Source organism: Dendrobates tinctorius, unplaced genomic scaffold, assembly GCF_039654945.1.
Source record: "Dendrobates tinctorius isolate UK_male_01 unplaced genomic scaffold, ASM3965494v1 ptg000036l, whole genome shotgun sequence".
NCBI classification, from domain to species: domain Eukaryota; kingdom Metazoa; phylum Chordata; class Amphibia; order Anura; family Dendrobatidae; genus Dendrobates; species Dendrobates tinctorius.
This window is the reverse complement of record NW_027361704.1, coordinates 12230134-12248482: the sequence shown is the minus strand read 5'-3', so window position 1 is coordinate 12248482 and position 18349 is coordinate 12230134.

Sequence of the window (18349 nt, the reverse complement as noted above, 5' to 3'; positions counted from 1 at the left end):
AGCACACTTGCAGCTGGGCAAGCGAGCTCCTGTAAGGCATATTGTGCCAATTCAGGCCAGGTGTCCAGTTTAGCGGCCCAATAGTCAAAGGGGAATGACCTGTGTGGGAGAACATCGATATGGGAGGAAAAGTAGTTTGTAACCATAGTTGACAACTGCTGTCTCCTGTCACTTTCCATCGATGCAGTATTACCAGTTGTGTGAGCGGTACTTGAAAAATCAGTCCACAACATTGTCATGAAACCCCTGTCTCCAACGCCACTTCTGCTGTGTGCACCACGAACACCTCTGCCAAGCTGCCCCCGGCCCGTACGGCTCGTGTGAGAACCATCACCGCTGCTGTGTGCTGGGAATGCCTCAAGCAACCGATTTGCCAGAGTTGCTTGTTTATTAGCCAATATTAGGTCAAGGTTCTTCTGTGGCATGATGTTTTGTAATTTGCCTTTATAGCGTGGATCCAGGATGCTGGCCAACCAGTAGTCGTCATCGTTCATCATTTTGGCAATGCGGGGGTCTCTTTTTAGGATCTGCAAGGCATAATCTGACATGTGGGCCAATGTTCCCGGTGTCAATGATGCACTGCGAGTGCTGGTTGGAGGAGCACTTTCTGGCAAATCCACATCCCTCCAGTCACGCACAAACCCTGTACCAGACCTTGCCACGCCAACATTTTCACTTGCCCCACGAGATGCATCCTCCTCCCCTAAGTAATCATCCCCATCATCCTCCTCCTCCTCCTCCTCTTCTTCCTCCACCTCGTCCAGGAGAGGTCCCTGAGCAGACAATGGCTGAATGTCATCAAGGATTCCCTCCTCCTCTTCCTCCTCATCAACATTGGCTGCAGAAGCCTGTTCCTTAAGGTGCGTCAAAGTTTGCATGAGCAGACACATAAGTGGGATGCTCATGCTTAGGATGGCGTCGTCTGCGCTTACCAGCCGTGTGCATTCCTCAAAACACTGAAGGACTTTACAGAGGTCTTTCAGCTTCGACCACTGCACACCTGTCAACTCCATGTCTGCTCTCAAAGTGCCTGGCCGTGTATCCTCCCACAAATGCATTATGGCCTGCCTCTGCTCGCACAGCCGCTCCACCATGTGCAGGGTGGAGTTCCACCTTGTTGCAATGTCGATAATGAGGAGGTGGTTGGGAAGGTGGAGCAATCGCTGCAGCTTCTGCATACGAACGGAGTGTACAGGCGACCGGCGGATGTGCACGCACAGTCTTCGCACCTTCTGGAGCAGGGCTGTTAACTCCGGATAATTTTTGAGGAAGAAATGCACCACCAGGTTCTAGGTGTGAGCCAAGCAAGGTATGTGGCTGAGTTTTGAAAGGGCTATGGCTGCCACAAAATTACGGCCGTTATCACTAACTACCTTGCCTGCCTCAAGATGTACACTGCCCAGCCATGACTCAGTTTGTCGCTTCAAGTACTCGGCCAGCACCTCGGCGGTGTGTCTGTCACCCAAACACATCATCTGCAACACAGCCTGCTGACGCTTTCCACTAGCTGCTCGATAGGGGGACACCTCGTGTGCAACAGTGGCAGCTGCAGATGGAGTGCTCGTACGACTGCGCTCTGTGGACAAGCTTTCGCTTCTGGAGGAGGAGGAGGAGGAGGAGGAGGAGGAGGAGGGTCGAACGCCTACAGCCAACTGTTTCCTATACCGTGGGCTAGGCAGCACTGTCCCACCACCGCTGTCCCCTGTGGACCCTGCATCCACCACATTAATCCAGTGCGCAGTGATGGACACGTAACGGCCCTGGCCATGCCGACTGGACCATGCATCAATTGTGAGGTGCACCTTTCCGCTCACTGACTGCTTGAGTGCATGGACAATGCGGTCTTTCACATGATGGTGGAGGGCTGGGATGGCTTTGCGAGAGAAGAAGTGGCGACTGGGTAGGCCATAGCGTGGTACTGCATAGGCCATGAGTTCGCGGAAAGCTGCGCTTTCCACCAACCGAAAGGGCATGTCAGCACCGCTGCTCCCATCGCCTCCATACTTACCGCTGGTCCCGCGGCGCCGTCTGCTTCCGCTCCGGGTCCCTCTTGCCTGCCAGCTCCGGCGCGCGCCTCCAATCTTCCTCCCTTCCGACGGGCGGCTTCCCGGCGTGCCCCTCCTCTGCCTTCTGCCGCGCGCACGTTGCCTCCGTGCACGCGCCGGGGGGTCAGACCGCGCGTCCCTTCAGCACGGACGTCTATCACCCTGCCCTGACCCGGTTTCATCACCTGGCCAATCGGTGGCCACCCGCAGGTACTTCAGGCCGCCCTCCCTTAGGGGAGGCGTCTGACTGTCGAGTTTCCTCGCTTAGTCTAGGCCGTGCGCGCTGCTGCTCGCTGTCTGCTCCAGCCCGCGCCCTCCCTGCTCCTGTGCCTTGCCTGCCTGCTTCCCTGCTAACCCTTCCTGTGTCTTTCTTTTGCAGTACGGTGTACTCCTGCCTCCGCCCAGGTCCTGCTCTCTCTCCCTTGTCCGCCTGCTCCGCTGTCTCTGCTCCCGGACCCTGGTTGTCCCGGAAATCTCGCCGGCCCTCCACCGCTTCCCTGCAGCTCATCCTCTTGAGCCGACCCCTGGTCCTGGCTGCCGTGACGTTTGAACTTCTTGAGCCTGCTCCCAAACGATCCCTGTATAGGGGTCGGTCCACCTGGTGCGCTCGCTCAGGGAGGGTTCGACGTCACGGTCCAGTGGGTCCACTCTTGCTCACATCTCCTGTAGCGTAACAGAACAGTCAGGCCATGGACCCCGCCGGGACCGCTGCCCAGAAAGAGCTAGTATTCTTACGGGAGAACCAAACCCGCATAATGTCTTTTATGAAGACCATGGACTCCCGCCTGTCGGCCCTACAGGCCACAGATCCCAGCAACGCCTCCCAATTGGCCAGCCTTCAGCAGGAGCTGGGTCAACAACGAGATACCCAGGCTCATATCCTCTCCTATATGGCTTCGGTCGACGATCGGCTGCTCTCCCTCCAGTCCGCAGCCGCACGAGACTCGTCTCGTACTCCAGATCCTGTACATGCCCCATCCCCTAGGCTTGGTAAACCGCCACGGTATGGCGGCGACCCAAAATTATGCAGGGGTTTTTTGAATCAGTGCCGGTTGCACTTTGAACTTCTGCCTCAGCAGTATCCCACTGACCGGGCAAAAGTAGCCTTCATTGTGTCCCATTTGGAGGGAGAGGCCCTCTCCTGGGTGAATCCCCTGTGGGAACGGGATGACCCTATAGTTTGTAACCTCCAGACCTTCACGGACACTTTCCGTAAAGTTTTTGACGAGCCCGGTCGGTTGGCTTCCGCAACTGAGTCCCTTTTCTGCCTCACTCAGGGTTCGCTCACGGTCGGACAATACGCCATCCGATTCCGTACCTTGGCCTCTGAGTTGGAGTGGAATAATGAGGCTTTGGTTGGGGCCTTCTGGCGTGGTCTCTCGGGCAGGATTAAGGACGAACTGGCGGGACGAGATACCCCGCCTAACTTAGAGGATCTCATTTCCTTGGCCACCCGGATCGACCTCCGGTTCCAGGAGCGCAACCGCGAGGCCGCTAGGGAGAGGAGACCGCTGAGATCTTCTTCTTCTTCTCTCCATAGGCCCTCTATTCCACGTCCACTTGGGCCATCTTCCAGTTCGGCGCCAGAACCGATGCAAGTAGATCGGGTCAAGTTGGCGGAACAGCGCCGGAGGGAGAGACTGACGGAGGGATTGTGCCTGTATTGTGGCAGCGCGTCTCACTTTCTACGATCTTGTCCTGAGAGACCGGGAAACTCCTCCACCTAGGTCAGGTAAGAGAGGCCGCCCTAGGTGTGTCCCACTCCTCTCATCCTCTTACTTTTTCAGTGCAGCTGGTTTTTGGTCAGAGACGTGCTTCGGAGGTGGCCTATGTGGACTCGGGCGCGGCGGGAAATTTCATCCGGTTAAGAGAGGCGAGGAAGTACCGGATTCCCGTAATTACCCTAAAGACTCCACGTGTTATCGCCTCTGTGGATGGGAGACCTCTGCAGGTATCGGTGTCCCAGGTTACGGAGGAGGTCCGTCTGCAAGTCGGGGCCTTGCACCAGGAGCTGATCGCATTCTACGTTCTACCCAACCTGTCCCACGCTCTGCTACTTGGGCTTCCCTGGCTTAGGACACATGAACCTGTGTTGGATTGGCGTTCTGGGGAGGTCCTCCGCTGGGGGCATCCTTGCCAAGAGAGGTGTCTAGGATCCGTTCTTCCGGCTATTCCTTCTCCAGTCTCCTCGGGCCCTGCGGGCTTACCTGCTGCATACTGGTCGTTTTCGGATGTCTTTGACAAGAAAGAGGCAGAGACCCTACCCCCACATCGGCCGTACGATTGTCCTATCGACCTACGACCCGGAACCACACCGCCCAGAGGGCGAATTTATCCCCTGTCTCCAGCTGAAACCGCGGCCATGTCCGAATACATCCGGGATAATTTAGCCAGAGGGTTCATCCGAAAGTCCTCTTCGCCTGCCGGTGCCGGGTTTTTCTTTGTGAAGAAGAAGGACGGTTCACTTCGTCCTTGTATTGATTTCCGGGGATTAAACAACATTACGATCAAGAATAAGTATCCCTTGCCGCTTATTCCTGAACTCTTCGACCGTTTACGTGGAGCCCGCATCTTTTCTAAGCTGGACCTGCGCGGAGCCTATAACCTCGTTCGCATCCGCTCCGGCGACGAGTGGAAAACGGCCTTTAACACCCGGGACGGGCACTATGAATATCTTGTCATGCCCTTCGGCCTCTGCAATGCTCCCGCGGTGTTTCAGGAATTCGTTAATGACATCTTCTGAGACCTGCTATACTCCTGCGTGGTAGTGTACCTGGATGACATCCTTATTTTTTCCCCGGATCTGGCATCGCACAGAAGGAGTGTTCGTCAGGTACTACAGCGTCTGCGGGAAAATCATCTCTACGCGAAGCTCGAGAAGTGTCTCTTTGAGCAATCTTCATTGCCCTTCTTGGGTTACGTGGTGTCGGATTCTGGGCTAGAGATGGATCCTGAGAAATTGTTGGCAATTCTCCAATGGCCTCGCCCGGTGGGTACCAAGGCAATTCAACGGTTCCTCGGCTTCGCCAATTATTATCGTCAATTTGTGCCACATTTTTCATCTCTCATCAAACCCCTTTCCAGTCTTACTCGCAGGGGTACCGATCCCTCGCTCTGGCCACCAGAGGCTGAAGAGGCTTTTTCCAGTTTGAAACAGGCCTTTGCGACAGCACCTGTGCTCCACCGTCCCCAAGTTAACAAACCCTTCGTTTTGGAAGTAGATGCCTCATCCACAGGAGCTGGTGCTGTTCTCTCTCAAAGATCCTCGTCCAGGCGACTGGCTACCTGTGGGTTCTTCTCTAAGGCGTTCTCTCCCGCCGAATGTAATTACTCCATCGGGGACCGCGAGTTGTTAGCCATAAAATTGGCAATGGAGGAGTGGCGCTATCTTCTGGAGGGGTCGGTCCACCCATTTACCATCTTTACCGATCACAAAAATCTAGCGTACCTCCAGACAGCCCACAGACTGAACCCCCGGCAAGCCAGATGGTCTCTCTTTTTTGGACGGTTCGATTTCGAGATACGTTTTCGCCCCGGACCTAAAAACGTCAAGGCTGACGCATTGTCCCGGTCTCTGCAATCTCCAGATCTGGTGGAGGAACCGGCTCATATCATCAATCCGGCCAAGATCATCACAGTGGCTCCAGTGAATCTCATCACTCCTCCAGGCAAGACCTACGTCTCTGAGGCAGATAGGAGAGAGGTGCTGCGCTGGGGTCATTCCTCTAAACTTTCGGGGCATGTGGGAATCAAGAAAACGCTGGATCTCATTACTCGTTTCTATTGGTGGCCTACACTTCGCCAGGATGTGATTGACTTCACGGCATCTTGCTCGTCCTGTGCCAAGGTCACAGTTCCCAGACGGCCACCCTCCGGTCTTCTGCTGCCGCTGCCCGTCCCTTCGGTTCCATGGCAGCATATAGCCTTGGATTTCGTCACCGATTTGCCCAACTCGTCCGGATGTACGACTATCCTGGTAGCAGTCGATCGCTTCTCTAAGATGGCCCATTTTATTCCTCTGCCAGCACTACCCTCGGCTCCTGAATTGGCGAAGATTTTTATCCAGCAGATCTTCCGCCTTCACGGTTTCCCGCAGCATATTGTTTCTGATCGTGGGGTACAATTCACTTCTCGGTTTTGGAGAGCCCTATGTCAACTTCTGGAGGTCAAATTAGACTTTTCTTCCGCATACCACCCTCAGTCCAATGGGCAAGTGGAACGCGTCAATCAGGTACTAGCGTCATATCTACGTCTATTCTCTAACGCCCACCAAGATAACTGGGTCCATCTCCTCCCCTGGGCAGAATTTTCCTACAATAATCATTCCAGCGAGTCCTCGGCCAAGTCTCCATTTTTTGTAGTGTTTGGGATGCATCCTGGGATCCCGTTACCGATTGCCACTACCTCCGGGGTGCCGGCAGCAGATTCCTTGGCCATGGAATTCTCCAAGGTCTGGTCCGAGACTAAAGAAGCTCTCAAGAGATCCGGAGAGCGCATGAAGAGACATGCGGACAAGAGACGCTTGGACTCTCCTACTTATCTGCCGGGACAACAATTTTGGCTCTCTGCCAAGTATATTAGGTTGAAGCTCCCCTCGTACAAGCTGGGACCTCGCTACATTGGGCCTTTTAAGATTCTCAAACGTATCAACAACGTGTCCTACCGGTTGGAGTTGCCTGCCTCGCTCCAAGTCTCCAACACCTTCCATGTCTCTCTCCTTAAGCCAGTTGTCCTGAATCGTTTCCACCCACTTCCGAAACCCTCTCCCCCACCAGTCAGCGCTGATAATGTTTTTGAGGTAAGAGACATTTTGGCCTCTAAAAGGGTAAGGGGTAAAACGTTTTTTCTCATCGATTGGAAAGGTTTTGGTCCCGAGGAGAGATCTTGGGAGCCGAGGGAAAACGTCAATGCTCCACTCATCCTTAAGAGGTTTTTTGCCAGACACAGTAGAGGGGGATGTAAGAGAGGGGGTACTGTCAGCACCGCTGCTCCCATCGCCTCCATACTTACCGCTGGTCCCGCGGCGCCGTCTGCTTCCGCTCCGGGTCCCTCTTGCCTGCCAGCTCCGGCGCGCGCCTCCAATCTTCCTCCCTTCCGACGGGCGGCTTCCCGGCGCGCCCCTCCTCTGCCTTCTGCCGCGCGCACGTTGCCTCCGTGCACACGCCGGGGGGTCAGACCGCGCGTCCCTTCAGCACGGACGTCTATCACCCTGCCCTGACCCGGTTTCATCACCTGGCCAATCGGTGGCCACCCGCAGGTACTTCAGGCCGCCCTCCCTTAGGGGAGGCGCCTGACTGTCGAGTTTCCTCGCTTAGTCTAGGCCGTGCGCGCTGCTGCTCGCTGTCTGCTCCAGCCCGCGCCCTCCCTGCTCCTGTGCCTTGCCTGCCTGCTTCCCTGCTAACCCTTCCTGTGTCTTTCTTTTGCAGTACGGTGTACTCCTGCCTCCGCCCAGGTCCTGCTCTCTCTCCCTTGTCCGCCTGCTCCGCTGTCTCTGCTCCCGGACCCTGGTTGTCCCGGAAATCTCGCCGGCCCTCCACCGCTTCCCTGCAGCTCATCCTCTTGAGCCGACCCCTGGTCCTGGCTGCCGTGACGTTTGAACTTCTTGAGCCTGCTCCCAAACGATCCCTGTATAGGGGTCGGTCCACCTGGTGCGCTCGCTCAGGGAGGGTTCGACGTCACGGTCCAGTGGGTCCACTCTTGCTCACATCTCCTGTAGCGTAACAGGGCATCATCTCAAACGAGATTAGTTTGGCAATGTGGGCGTTCAAACCCATTGTACGCGGATGAGAGACTGAGTACTTTCTTGACCTACTCATAGTGTCTGGGAGGGTGAGCTGGACTTGAGAGCTGCATATGGTGGAAGTAGCGATGGACAGGGCGGACTGAGAGAGGGTTGATGATGGTGATGGAGTTATTGTTCTTTCTGATGGCCTAGAATCAGTCTTTCGTTGATATAACAGTGGGATTCCCTGACTGCTGTGGCCTTACAACGACACCTCAACATTTGCTGCTGTGCTAACCGGTGGGCTTACAGTGGGGGAAACAATGTAGCGTTGCTGACTACCTTCTTTGTGATCAGTTGCACATGTGGCACTTGAGGTTTGGTGTTGTGTCCACGCTTGCAAGTGCATGGTGTTTAAATGTCTAAGCATGCAACTGGTATTCAAATTTTTCAGATTTTTCCCTCGGCTAAAGGTCTTTGCGCACTTCTTACAGATAACCTTGGCCTGATCATGAGGATTTTGTTCAAAAAAGTGCCACACTGCACTCTTCCTACTTTGGCAGACATTTTGCGGCCTAGCACGCTGTGATCTTTTGACCCTCTGGACAAGCTGTCCAGCAACTCTTTTGATTTTTGGAACCTGTCTTTGGAGTGCTCCGGGCCTGCCAGATAACAGCTGTTGCGATGTCGATGTCTGCTGTGGATGCTCCTCATCTGAGCTATTGGAAGCAGCACCCTCTTCCCCCAATGGATGCCAATCTGGGTCAACAACTGGGTCATCCATCACCTCCTCTTCAATGTCATGTGCACCTTCCTCTGTGTCACCGTGTATGGTGGTATAGTGTGCGGGAAGGGGCACCTGAGTCTCATCAGGGTCAGAATCTGGCTCTGTACACTGCGAGGACAATGTAGTGCTCTGAGTGAATGTACCAGCAGAATCATCCATCAGCGGCTGTGCATCAGTGCACTCCATGTCAGATTCATCTTGGCTTGGGTAATTCACCATTTGACTTGATAATCCAGGCATGGTATGTGAAAACAGCTCCATGGAGTAATCAGTAGTATGGCCTGCGTCATCCTTCAATCTTGGTTGGGGTGAAGGACACAAGGAAAGGTGTGGTTCATGAACATGAGCCTCCAATGATGACTCAGTGCTTTTACTTTTTACAACTGAAGAAGAGGAGGCGATAGAGCTGGAGGCTGAGTCAGCAATGTAAGACAAAACTTTTTCCTGATTCTCTGGCTTTAAAAGCAGTTTGCCAACTCCTAGAAAACTAAGCCTTCGAAGCCTTATGGAGCCAGACGATGACGCAGGCTCAACACCTCCTGCATTCGGTCCTATTTTGCTCTTGCCACTACCATCAGATCCACCACCAACACCATCATTACCAGCTGCCAACCCCCGCCCAATTCCACGGCCTCTTCCACCAGCCTTCCTCATTTTTGGTAGAAATGTAGACAAAATCCAACAAACTATATAGTAATGTAAAACAAGGTACAAGGTGTCTATAGGACAGGGGAGATTTTGAATTTCTGCTCACACTAGTGGACACTGGACACTTTTGGATTGTGTGAGGCCCACTGAATATCTGAGCGCTATGTCACAGGCTCGATGGCACAGCTGTGACCAAAGTGACTAGAGGATAAGTGAGATTTTGAATTTCTGCAGACACTTGTGGACACTGGACACTTTTGGATTGTGTGAGGCCCACTGAATATCTGAGCGCTATGTCACAGGCTCGATGGCACAGCTGTGACCAAAGTGACTAGAGGATAAGTGAGATTTTGAATTTCTGCTCACACTAGTGGACACTGGACACTTTTGGATTGTGTGAGGCCCACTGAATATCTGAGCGCTATGTCACAGGCTCGATGGCACAGCTGTGACCAAAGTGACTAGAGGATAAGTGAGATTTTGAATTTCTGCTCACACTAGTGGACACTGGACACTTTTGGATTGTGTGAGGCCCACTGAATATCACAGCGCTATGTCACAGGCAGAAATTGGCTAGTGTATCACAAACTACAATGTGTATGTAGAATTGGGCAGAGTAGGAATCTCCCTAGAGTGCAGGTCTGTAAGAACGGAACATGTCCTCGACTTATTCTCACAGAGTGACACAGATAGCTTCACTGTGGCTGTGATAACAGCCGTTACACGGTACTGTGTGAGGAGCGTACACCGCTGTATGGTGTGAAAAAATGCACGCTCAGTACCTCAGCAGGACAAAAAAAAAAAATTGGGATTGCTTTTAAAAAAGCAGTTTGCAGCTCAGTACCTCAACAGGACAAAAAAAAAAAAAATTGGGATTGCTTTTAAAAAAGCAGTTTGCAGAGCAGTGGGTAAACAGCAATGCAGCTGTCAGGAAGCCTTAGAAGGCAGCCCAACAACCAACACCACTGATACACCACAATATAGCCTCCCCTTGCACTGCACACACAGTGACTGGTGTGTTGTACAGGCACAATCGCTAGCAGCAGAAGCAGTTTTTTTTTCTTCTTCCCTGCCTAACACTCTCCCTACAGAATCAGCAGCAACCTCTCCCTATGCTAAGATCGGCAGAAGTAAGATGGCGGTCGGCGTGCACGCCCTTTTATACCCCCTGTGACGCCAATCACTTGCATGCCCTTCTGAAAGATGGTGGTGACCCGTGCCTATGTCATCACGTTGCCCACAGTGTCCGTGGATCCTGATTGGCTGAAAGAGCGCAAAAACAAACTTTTGAAACGCGACTTTGGCGCGTAAGTCGCCGACCTCGTGGCCGACCTCATCCTAGGGTCGGGTTTCGTTTCATGAAACCTGACTTTGCCAAAAGTCGGCGACTTTTGAAATTTTTCGACCCGTTTCGCTCAACTCTAATCCCCACTCCTCTTCGAGTGGCTTCCTCCCTCAGACTCTCCGTCTGACTGACCTCAATCCTAAAACCTTCCCACTCTTTTATGTGTAGTCTCAACTCCACCCACCTCCCAGCATGTTTAGTGTTCCAAGCAGGGAACTACCAAAGGTGCTCTGCTTCTCTCTAAGCAAGGAGCTGCAATGTGGTTTTGCTGAACTACTCTATTGTGTGGGGTGCGAGTGTTAGAGCGTGGTCAGGAGCCTCCAACTTACCTGGATGGTGGGGCACCACACCTTAGGAGAAGGTGCAGTACCTCTGTGGCGACTGAGCCTCAGGGGCACCACATACCCCCCCATTAAACACAGCACGTCCGCGGGCTGCAAGGTAAACAAAGTTGACAATACAGGAACTTACAAATTTTTGTAATGCTGAATAAACATTTCTTATACTAAGCTTCCCAATGTGAGAGGCACTCATTCTTGAACGTTGCAAACAATTCTTAATTAAGTATCTAAAATCCTAAGTCAAAAGTGCAATTTTCCATACAATGCTTAATTCAAAGTGCTATTGTCTGTTACTCGCTACCACTTCAGTATTCTTCATCAACACATTTCTTTTCTCTTAACTCTGAGTGACAACCGTGGTGCCTGGTTCATCATCTACATTTTCAATTCTTTATTATTCTCTATCCAAATCTCTTATCTCTTTATTTTAACATTCTATATATAAAAGCCATTTACTCTCGTAAGACACATCATTATCAAATACTTCACATTAAACTTTTCAATAATTCTTGTAAGTGCTGGACACTGCTCCCAGCCGGGATCTCTTGCAGTGTTCTTTGATTGGAGTCATGCTCCAAATGAGGTAGATGTTATCTTCGCAAAGTGTCCTATGTAAAACCAAGAGAGGGCACCTAAAGAGATTCAACTATTTACAACTGCAGTTCTGGACCATTCAGCGTTCATGATCTCCTTAGTTCAATGGAAAGGCTGCCAACAAAACAGGGCAACACTGGAAAAAAAAAACTAAAACATAATGGAAAAACAAAGCACACCTGTGCAAATACCCACCTGGGTAACAAGAGTTAGTTTACTGCAGGTTACTAGTGATGGTCCCCTCCTGGAGTTCTGGAAGCTGATGACTGGGAACTGCTACCAGATGTGATAAATGCATTGGCAGTCCTCAAGTACTCTTCCCTCTTCCTCCAGTGGTGTCAAACTTGTGGTTCTCTTTGCTTTTGGCACATGGGGGCAGTAGGTGGTTTCTGCATGCAGGTCTGGATGAGATCCTCTGGGACTCGCCTGATGTTCATCGCATACCAGCCTCTCAATCCTTCATGTCTGGTGAATGTCACATGATCTTCCAGGCTCAGGTTCCTGGCAGGGTGCCCCTTCCTCAAGTGTGGCTCTACATCCCTCCGGTTAAAGAACAGATCGGAGATTCGGCTAGGGTCATGGATAAAGCCGAACCCCCTCATGATTCACGTTCAGGACGTGGCCCCAACCTGCTGCATCTCTGGGACCATAATGACCGGCACGGACCCGCTCTTTCCAGTCCAAATCCGGGCCTAGTACTGCTTGCCGGTGCTGCTCCCTCTCCCGGTGTTCAGCTGCCAGTTGCCGGATGGTAGCTCGACAACTAGCCCAGTTCTCATCATCTTCCCGCTCCTCCCACGACCGGTCCAGGCTGGTTTGGTACAGCGGTGCGCCACCTCCAGGGGTTCCGGTGTTCTAGCCCCCCCCCGGGGACTGGTATCCCGATCCCAGACCAGATCTAGCATGACCTGGCCAGCCGCTGCGACTGTGGTACACCCCAGGGCCTTCCTAGGTGTCGGGGCATTGGACGTACCTGGTGCCTCCTGGCTGTGTGGTCTCTGCTCCGGGGCCGGTGGCAGTGGGTGGTGGCTCTGGGTCTGTGGGGACCTCTGGTGGGACCTGCGCAGCCGCGTCCTCTTCCTCTGCTCCGGCTTCCGGGGCCTCATACAAGTCTTCCTTTGTCAGCAGCAGAGGGCTTCGGATGCTGCCAGTGGTGCGATGGCGGTGGCAGGCTCCACGGAATCTTGCCTGGGGAAGCTCCAGTGCAGCAGCGGTGGTTACCGCCGCTGTAGGCCCCTCCCGGGCGTGCTGCCAGTTCAGCCTCCACAAGGCCTCCTGCCTCAGTTGCAAGATGCACGTCAGCTGGGCTATTTCTTCCTCCAGCTGCTGGCGATTCATCTCGGACACTGGGTTGGAGCCTTCATCCATGGCGCCGGGGAGATCCACTTCCCTGCGGTCCGCAGACCTCCTCCCGTCTCTCTCCAAGACGGCGTTCTTCTCCCTCCTCTCTCAGCCCCTTTCCCGACACTGGCTTCTCCCCCTCCTTCTTGAGGTGGCGTCTTCTTCCAGCGCCTCTGTACCAAGCCAGTATACGAACTCCTCGTGGGGTGGGCCATGTTGCTGTCACATAGTAATTCAGGCAGGGGAGGCCCAAGACTGTTCACGGTCTTTTCCTGGGACCTCCCATCTCGTCACGCCCTTCTCCACGCCAACAGCCATTTTTAATGTTCATTTTACAGTCTATTAAATTGGGTCTACTGCACATTCTCAAAAGTTTTAAGTTCAACAAATCTTAGGCACACAGAACCCGATGGCATCGGGTCTCGTCATCCTGTTTGTGACGCCAAGTTGGGTCGCTCTCCCAGGGCCGTGGGGTACTCGGTACCGGGCCGGTATCAGCGGGATGTGTCACAGCAGCGGTGACCCGGACCGTGGCCCTGGGCGCCCAAGTAATAGGAAGATGTGAATGGTGGAATGTAGTTAGACGAATCGTTCGTGACGCCACCTGTGGTGTTCGGCAAGGGAGGTGTTAAGCCGACGCTGCAGACAGATCCTCTGGGACAGATGGTGTGGTGCAGCAATGATGTTATAGCCCTCCACAGGCAGGGCTGTTGTCCCAGGGCAGTGTAGATGTGAAGACACTTAGATGGTGTAGTGTTTGGCACAGGGGATGTAGAAGTGCCAGGCGGACGGACGCAGGAAGGAATGGAGGACACCAGGGCATGTAGTTCCAAAGCTTTACTCAGTCTGTAGTGCCCGCTTCTGTGCCGTGTCCTCCGGGTCATGGACTCGGTCAACCTCCAGGCAAGATGGAATGCTCCCTTCCAACACTCTGCCAACTTATGTGCCTTTTCTGAACGTCTCCTCTATAGCGCCTCTAAGTGTGAAGATCTCCTAGTACTGAGTTACACTGGAGTTCCTCCTGACAGATGTTCCCAAGAACTCTACTTGTACGGCAGACAGCTGTAGCCTGCTTCGGGGACTCTCTACTCCTGAGTCCCGGCTCTCTATCCGTGTTGCTGTTGTGCCCCCAAGTCTTAGATGGGAGTAGTGCATTTACAGCCCACTACTCCACCGGTGTCTGCTGCAGAACCATTAGTGTCCATACAACCTCGGGGACTGGACCCTGGCCTTGCGCTTAGAACTTCTAGGCAGGGTTCTTCCTCTAACCCACGTCCTCTGTGTTCCCTTTCACTCCTACGTCCCGTACTTGTCTTTCCCTCCTATGGAAGTTCAGGCTTCAGTTCAATGTCTTTCACCTTCTTTCCTTTCCCGTGCCAGCTGGCTCAGATCACTGAGGCAGCTGCAGCACTCCTTCCTCCATCCCTCTTCCAGGGATCCCCACTCCTCTCCGAGTGGCTTCCTCCCTCAAACTCTCCGTCTGACTGACTGACTTACCTCAGTCCTTAAACCTTCCCGCTCTTTTATGTGTATTCTCATCTCCACCCACCTCCCAGCACGTTTAGTGTTCCAAGCAGGGAACCACCAAAGGTGCTCTGCTTCTCTCTAAGCAAGGAGCTGCAATGTGATTTTTGCTGAACTACTCTATTGTGTGGGGTGCGAGTGTTGGCGCGTGGTCAGGAGCCTCCAACTTACCTGGATGGTAGGGCACCACACCTTAGGGGAAGGTGCAGTACCTCTGTGGCGACTGAGCATCAGGGGCGCCACAATACCATACCCATTTATTTCAACATTTCCAGGAGGAATAACAGGAACAACACAACAAAAGATGCTACAAGTTTTTACTAAAATCGATGTATCTGGAGAAGTTACAGCTCCTCTGTATTACCTGTGGTTCACTTACACTAGATTTGTGAAGACATAAATTGCTGGTCTGCTCCTGACGATCCTCATATATGTAAATATATATTACAGGTGATGGCTGTAGACTTACTAAGGCGTTTGGTGCAGCCATCTCACCACTGTTACATGCATAGAATCAAAGAATGGTAGAGTTGGAAGGGACCTCCTGGGAGATCTGGTCCAACCCCCTGCTCAAAGCAGAATTCACTACATCATCTCAGACAGATGTCTGTCCAGCCTCTGTTTGAAGACTTCCATGGAAGGAGAACTCACCACCTCTCGTGACAGCCTGTTCCACTCATTGATCACCCTAAAGGGCCTGTCACACTAAGCGATATCGCTAGCAATATCGCTATAACTTCACTGGTTTTGTGACGTAGCAGCGATATTGCTAGCGATATCGCTATGTGTGATACTTACCTCCGACCGGCTCCCCTACTGGTTATCGCTGATCGCGCGAGAACGTCCTGGACAGTTTCTCGTCGTCAGCTTCCTGCTGGGCTTCCTGTGGCGCCGACGAGCGACGCGTGGACGCGGGTGGGAGGACGTCAGGATCGACTCGTCTGACAGGTAAGTACTACCCCCGACCGCTGCTATGTAGCTGGTAAGATCTGCCTGTGTGGCATCTCACTAGCGACCACTTAGCGATGTACCAGCGATCCTGACCGCATCATATCGCTGGTCGGGATCGCTGGTGCATCGCTAAGTGTGACAGTACCTTAACTGTCAAAGTTTTTTTCTAATATCTAATGTGTCTTCTCCCATTCAGTTTTATTCCTTTGCTTCTAGTCTTTCCTTGTGCAAATGAGAATAAAGACAATCCTTCTACAATGTGACAGCCCTTGAGATATTTGTAGACAGCTATTAAGTCTCCTCTCAGTCTTCTTTTTTGCAAGTTCAACATTCCCAAATCCTGTAACCTTTCCTCATAAGACAGGGTTTGCAGACCTGGTCACCATTCTGTTCGCTCTTCTCTGAACTTGCTACAGTTTGTTGATGTGTGTTTTTTTTTTTTTTTTTTTTTATAAATGTGGCACCCAAAACTGTACACAGCCTTCCAGATGAGGTCTGACCAAAGAGTAGAGGGCAATAATAACGTGATCTAGACTGTATGCTTCTGTTAATACATCCCACAATTGTATTTACCTTTTTTTGCTGCTGCATCACACTGTTTACTCATGTTCAGTCTATCATCTATTCCTCCCACTTTGTATATGCTTTTTTTCATTTTTATTGCCCAGATGTTGTACTTTTTCCCTGTTAAAAACCAATCTGTTAATTGCTGCGCACTGCTCCAGTTTACTTATATCTTTCTGAATCCTTTCTCTCTTCTCTAGTATTAGCTGAGCAGTGCGCCTGCGCAGGAGCCATGGAGAGGATGACAGCAGGAGAGGATGTACCATAATCTACATATATTATCTACCACAGGATAAGAGGCAAATGTCTGATCATTGGAGGTCTGAACGAGAAGACTCAACAGGGCAGAGGACTGCTCCTGCGCTGGAGCCACGACAGGCAGCAAAGAAGGAATGTCATCATTAGAAGAAGGGAGGCGCCAGACCGGACCGCAACGCCCATCGTACTGGACCCCCGCCCCCCGGTGAGTATAATCTAACTCTTATCGTTCAGGTAACATCGGGGACTTACCTACAGCATTACAGAATGCTGTAGATAAGCCCCTGATGTCTGTGCCAGCAGCTCATATTCGAAAAAAGGGGTGACAGATTCCCTTTAGGTTCTGTGTTCATCCATCCTGGTTTCCTTAAATGCTTCCCATTCTTCCTCTTTTTGGAATTGTTAATGATTGTGCTTTGAGAATCTCATTTTTCATGTACATCCCTCTTGTTATATACTGCTGCTCCTTTAAAGAGGATGTACCATAATCTACATATATTATCTACCACAGGATAAGTGGCAAATGAAGAGGATTTGCAGTATAGTGTCACCTATTGGCATAGAAGGGTAATGATGACCAGTGCTGTACATTATCTATCGGAGTGGTGGATGCATATATGCACTAAGGGCTCATTCCGACTTGAGATGAAATCGGACGACTGCAGTCCTTTTAAAAATCAGATTGCATTTGGACCAATGTTATTCATTGTGCTTTCATCTGTGTTTTTTTTTAAGATCGGATCACAAAAATTGTGCAGGAGCCCACTCCTGTTTTTTTTTTTTTTTTTTAAAACAACCTACTAACTAAGCACATGTATAGTAAGCTGCACACTCTGTACTAATTATATATGTCCCTGATATCTGTATATCTACCTATTCTATTTGTATTTACTTTATGTAATCCATCTCTTCTATCCTGTCGGCTCCTGCACTGATTTTACAGTACATGGCAGATGAATTGTTGGCTTTTACGCTATTTATTTATGTAAAATATATATGGAACACTCAAATAACACATCCTAAATCTGAATGAATGAAATATTCTCTTTGAATACTTTGTTCTGTACATAGTTGAATGTGCTGACAACAAAATCACACAAAAATCATCAATGGAAATCAAATTTATTAACCAAGGTAGGCCTGGATTTGGAGTCACACACAAAATTAAAGTGGAATGTAATGTCCTTAAAACAAGTAAAAATGAGGCTCAGTAGTGTGTATGTGTGTGTGTGTGGCCTCCACGTGCCTGTATGACCTCCCTAGTGTACAACGCCTGGGCATGCTCCTGATGAGGCGGTGGATCGTTTCCTGAGGGATCTCCTCCCAGACCTCAACTAAAGCATCTGCCAACTCCTGGAGAGTCTGTGGTGCAATGTGATGTTGGTGGATGGAGCGAGACATGATGTCCCAGATGTGCTCAATCAGATTCTGGTCTGGAGAATGGGCGGGCCAGTCCATAGCTTCAATGCCTTCATCTTGCAGGAACTGCTGACACACTCCAGCCACATGAGGTCTGGAATTGTCCTGCATTAGGAGGAACCCAGGGCAAACCGCACCAGCATATGGTCTCACAAGGGGTCTGAGGATCTCATCTTGGTACCTAATGGCAGTCAGGCTACCTCTGACGAGCACATGGAGGGCTGTTCGGCCCTCCAAAAAAATGCCTCCTCACACCATTACTGACCCACGGCCAAACCGGTCATGCTGAAGGATGTTGCAGGCAGCAGATCGCTCTCCATGTTGTCTCCAGACTGTGTCACGTCTGTCACATGTGCTTAGTGTGAACCTGCTTTCATCTGTGAAGAGCACAGGGTGCCAGTGGCGAATTTGCCAATCCTGGTGTTCTGTGGCAAATGCCAAGCATCCTGCACAATGTTGGGCTGTGAGCACAACCCCCATCTGTGGACGTCTGGCTCTCAGACCATCTTCATGGAGTCGGTTTCTAACTGTTTGCGCAGACACATGCACATTTGTGGCCTGCTGGAGGTCATTTTGCAGGGCTCTGGCAATGCTCCTCCTGTTCCTCCTTGCACAAAGGCGGAGGTAGCGGTCCTGCTGCTGAGTTGTTGCCCTCCTATGGCCCCCTCCACGTCTCCTGGTGTTCTGGCCTGTCTCCTGGTAGCGCCTCCAGCATCTGGACACTACGCTGTCAGACACAGCAAACCTTCTTGCTGCAGCTCACATTGATGTGCCATCCTGGATGAGCTTCACTACCTGAGCTACTTGTGT